This window comes from Phoenix dactylifera, unplaced genomic scaffold (assembly GCF_009389715.1).
Source record: "Phoenix dactylifera cultivar Barhee BC4 unplaced genomic scaffold, palm_55x_up_171113_PBpolish2nd_filt_p 000089F, whole genome shotgun sequence".
NCBI lineage: Eukaryota > Viridiplantae > Streptophyta > Magnoliopsida > Arecales > Arecaceae > Phoenix > Phoenix dactylifera.
This window is the reverse complement of record NW_024067678.1, coordinates 93,888-99,045: the sequence shown is the minus strand read 5'-3', so window position 1 is coordinate 99,045 and position 5,158 is coordinate 93,888. Positions and strand designations below refer to the sequence as shown.

At 39.6% G+C, this 5,158-nt stretch overlaps 1 pseudogene; it reads right to left on the bottom strand.

Moving 5' to 3' along the window:
• Positions 1–228: 228 nt before the first annotated feature.
• LOC120104734 lies at positions 229–326 on the bottom strand (annotated as a pseudogene).
• Positions 327–5,158: the final 4,832 nt, after the last annotated feature.

Genomic DNA, 5,158 nt, shown 5'->3' with positions numbered 1-5,158 from the left:
GAGAACCCTTATCTTCATCTTAAGGATTTTGAGGAAATTAGTATCACATTTAGAGTGCCAAATGTATCGGAAGATGTCCTTAAATTAACCTTGTTTCCTTTTTCCTTGAAGGATAAAGCCAAAACATGGCTGAACTCCTTGAGACCAAGATCGTTAGGAACATGGCATGATATGCAAAGAGAATTCTTGAAAAAATTCTTTCCCGCACAAAGGACTAACTTTTTGAAAAGGCACATTAGTAATTTCCAGCAAAAAGACCATGAAACATTTTATGAATGCTGGGAGAGATTTAAAGATTTGCTTCTCTCTTGTCCTCATCATGGGTTTGAAACATAGAGAACCATTAGTTTCTTTTACGAAGGGTTGTCCCCATAGTTGAAACAATTTATAGAGACTATGTGCAATGGTCTATTTTTGGAAAAGCAACCCGATGAGGCATGGGACTATTTAGACTCTCTCGCAGAGACTGCACAATTATGGGATACAGGGGATAGAGTGAATAAACTTTTGCCTAAGCCTACTAGCATTCCACACGGGGGCCTTTACAACCTTAATACTCAGGATGATATTCAAGCTAAAATGGCAGCCCTTACTAGGAAGGTAGAGGAAATTGAACTTAGAAGGATTGAACCTGTCAAGACCGTAGAACATAACAGTGAGTGTTGTAGGATTTGCGAGATGCCTGGCCATCTCATCACTGATTGCCCCACAATACCCGCATTCAAGGAAGTCTTGCACGATCAGGCCAATGTTATGAATACCTATCAAAAATCTTTCAATAATCCTTTTTCGGGTACTTACAACCCTGGATGGAAGAACCATCCAAATTTCAGGTGGAGGATGACCAACCTCAACAAGTATATAACCCAACTCCTCCACCTCCGCACCCTCATTATGCACACGCACCCCCTCAAAAATCCAGTCTCGAAGAAACTTTGCAATCTTTCATGCAAGGTCAAGCTAAAATCAATGATGAATTAAGAAATCAACTGACAACGCTGACCACTGCTTTAAGTGCTCAAGAGAAAGATAAGCTACCAGCTCAACCACAACCTAATCCTCAAATCTATGGCGGTAGCAATGCATCATCTTCAACTTCGCATAAAGAACAAGCAAAGAGTATAATAACTTTGCGAAGTGGAAATGTTATTGACCGACCAGTCCCAGAACAAACACAAGTCATACCTGATTCTGACCCTCCCAAGACAAAAGAAAAGGATAATGAAGAAACTGAAACACCAATATCTACTGAAAAAATTGAATGTTCTTTTCCTGCACCATTTCCACAAAGATTAAAGCCCTTGCAAAAGCTTGAACCAAACTCTGAAATTCTTGAGCTTTTTAAGCAAGTAAAAATCAATGTACCTCTTCTTGATGCAATCAAATAAGTGCCTTCCTATGCAAAATTTTTAAAAGATTTGTGCACTGTCAAGCGTCGTTTAAATGTCAAGAAGAAAGCATTTTTGGCTGAAAATGTAAGTGCAATTTTACAGCATAACATTCTCCCTAAATATAAGGATCCAGGTTGCCCAACTATCTCGTGCATCATTGGCAATTTTAGGATTGAGCGAGCATTGTTAGATTTAGGAGCGAGTGCGAATTTGTTGCCATATACAGTATATGAGCAACTCGGTTTGGGTGAGTTGAAGCCAACAACTGTGACCTTACAATTAGCTGACCGGTCAGTGAAAGTCCCTCGAGGGATTATCGAAGATGTGTTGGTCCAAGTAGACAAGTTCTATTTTCCTGTCGACTTTATCGTACTGGACACACATCCGGCTTCCAATTCACCATCTCAGATTCCAGTCATCTTAGGACGTCCATTCCTTGCAACTTCTAATGCATTGATCAATTGTAGGAATGGTATCATGAAGCTTTCTTTTGGCAATATGACTTTGGAACTGAACATCTTTAGTATAGGCAAACAACCCAGTGATCATGAAGAAAGTAAAGAAGTTGAATAGGTTGAAACCATTGCGGAAGAATATTTGTTAAAAGAAACATTTACTGAATTGACCGACAATGGTTTGATAGATTGGTGTTCTGAAGGTACTGCTGATGATATGGTCCCACCTATTTTAGATAACTCGGATGTCATGATGGTCAATGGGTGGAGACCGAGAATAGAGGAATTTGAACAGTTGCCACCTCTAAAAGCAAAGATAGTACCATCCCATGAACAAACACCTAAGCTCGAGTTGAAACCTTTATCGAAGGAACTCAAGTATGCCTTTCTTGGACCCGAGGACACATTTCCTATAATCATCTCATCTGATCTGGATCATGCCCAAGAAAGAAAATTACTTGGTGTTCTAAAGAATCATAAAGGAGCTTTAGGGTGGTCTATTGCCGACTTGAAGGGGATTAGCCCTTTAATTTGCACGCACAGGATATATTTGGAGGACAATGCCAAAACCACAAGGCAAATGCAACGCAGGTTGAATCCTACGATGAGAGATGTGGTTAAAGCAGAAGTCCTCAAGTTGCTTGACGGGGTATTATTTACCCAATTTCTGATAGCAAGTGGGTAAGTCCTACTCAAGTCGTGCCCAAAAAAGCAGGTCTGACGGTAGTCAAAAATGAGCAAGGTGAGTTAGTCCCGACTCGTGTCCCCACGAGTTGGCGCATGTGTGTTGACTATCGAAAATTGAATTTGGTCACTAGGAAAAATCACTTTCCCTTACCCTTCCTAGACCAAGTTTTGGAAAGAGTTGCAGGACATAATTTTTATTGTTTTCTCGATGGCTATTCCGGATACTACCAAATCGAGATTTCACCAGAAGATCAAGAGAAGACTACTTTCACTTGTCCTTTTGGTACATTCGCTTTCCGTCGGATGTCATTCGGGTTGTGTAATGCACCTGCAACATTCCAAAGATGCATGCTCAGTATTTTTGAAGACATGAATGAGAAATTTTTAGAAGTGTTTATGGATGATTTCTCTGTTTTTGGCGATTCTTTTGATGATTGTTTGTTACATTTACAAACTGTCTTAGCTCGGTGTATAGAAAAGAATCTAATACTGAATTGGGAGAAATGCCACTTCATGGTGCCAAAGGGAATTGTCCTAGGACATATTGTTTCATCGAAGGGCATGGAAGTTGATAGAGCTAAGATTGACTTAATCGCCAAGCTACCTGCACCCAAGATGGTTAGAGATGTTAGATCATTTTTGGGTCACGCGGGATTTTATAGGAGGTTCATCAAGGACTTTAGTGTCATAGCTCGACCATTATGTAACCTCTTATCCCTTGATACACCGTTCGATTGGACCGAAACATGTCAAGAGGCATTCGAAAAATTGAAGGCTATGCTTAGCACTGCACCCATCGTGCGACCACCTGATTGGTCATTACCTTTTGAGATCATGTGCGATGCTAGTGACTATGCGATAGGAGCTGTCCTAGGACAACGCAAGGATAATAAGCCATATGTCATCTACTATGCAAGCAAAACCTTAAATGATGCTCAAATGAATTACACCACCACCGAGAAGGAATTGCTTGCGGTAGTATTTGCATTAGACAAATTTTGCTCTTATATCCTTGGTGCTCCTATTGTTATCTTTACAGATCATGCAGCGCTAAAATATTTATTGGATAAGAAAGATGCCAAACCACGCTTAATACGATGGATACTTCTACTCCAGGAATTTGACATCACTATCAAAGATAAAAAGGGAGTAGAGAATGTGGTTGCTGACCATCTATCACGGCTAGTTGTTCATGATTTGGTGCCACAATTGCCCATCAAGGACTCGTTTCCTGAAGAACAATTGTTTGCACTTTCTACTATGCCGTGGTATGCTGATATTGTAAACTTTCTTGTCACGAACCGGATGCCGGAGCATTGGGGATCGAATGATAAGAATAATTTCTTGCGTGAAGTAAGGAGTTATTATTATGATGCCCCCTATTTGTTCAAGTATTGCGATGATCAAATCTTTAGAAGATGCATACCGGATCATGAGATTCAAAGTGTACTCTCTTTTTGTCATGCCAGTGCTTGCGGAGGACACTTTGCATCTAAGAAAATAGCAGCTAAGGTGTTACAATGTGGTTTTTATTGGCCTACACTATTTAAAGATGCCCACGAGTTCTGTAGGACATGTGACCCATGTCAACGTATTGGAAGTCTAACTCGTAGGCAAATGATGCCTCTTCAGCCCATTACTGCTATTGAAATTTTTGACATGTGGGGCATGGATTTTATGGGCCCATTTCCACCGTCTTTTGGATATGAGTATATTTTAGTTGGTGTTGAGTATGTGTCAAAATGGGTAGAAGCTGTTGCCTGTAGAACTAATGATCACAAACCTGTTTTGAAATTTCTTAAAGAAAATATTTTTTCACGGTTTGGAATGCCCAAGGTTATAATTAGTGATGGGGGAAAACATTTCTGTAATAAGCCTTTTGAGATCCTATTACGAAAGTACGGTATCACTCATTGAATTGCAACTCCTTATCACCCGCAGACTAGTGGCCAAGTAGAGCTAGCCAATCGGGAGATTAAACGAATTTTAGAGAAAACGGTGAATCCATCACGCAAAGACTGGTCTTTAAAACTTTCTGATGCATTGTGGGCTTACCGTACTGCTTATAAAACTATTCTTGGTATGTCCCCGTATCGGCTAGTTTATGGAAAAGCATGTCATCTACCTGTTGAAATAGAGCATAAATCGTATTGGGCCATTAGACAATTAAACTTTGAACTGTCAGATGCTGGTTTCGCTAGAAAATTACAATTAAGTGAATTGAATAAAATTCGTCGGGATGCGTATGACAATGCTAGACTTTGTAAAGAACGAATGAAAATTAGGCATGATAAATCAATTCTAAGAAAATCTTTTGAACCTGCACAAAAAGTTCTTTGTTATGACTCCCGCTTACATCTGTTTCCTGAAAAGTTACGATCAAGATGGACAGGTCCTTTCATTGTAAAAACTGTTTTTCCACACGGGGCATTTGAAATTGAAAATCCACAGGATGGCACAATTTTTAAGGTAAATGGACAAAGATTAAAACCTTTTCTTGAGAATTTTACAGATGAAGAGGACTCCTTTCCCTTGGAGGAGCCTTCTTATGACTGAGCATGACGGCCAAGGTACGTGTATATTAGTTAGAATTAAATTTTTTCTTTTATTTCTAGTTTTCTTCTT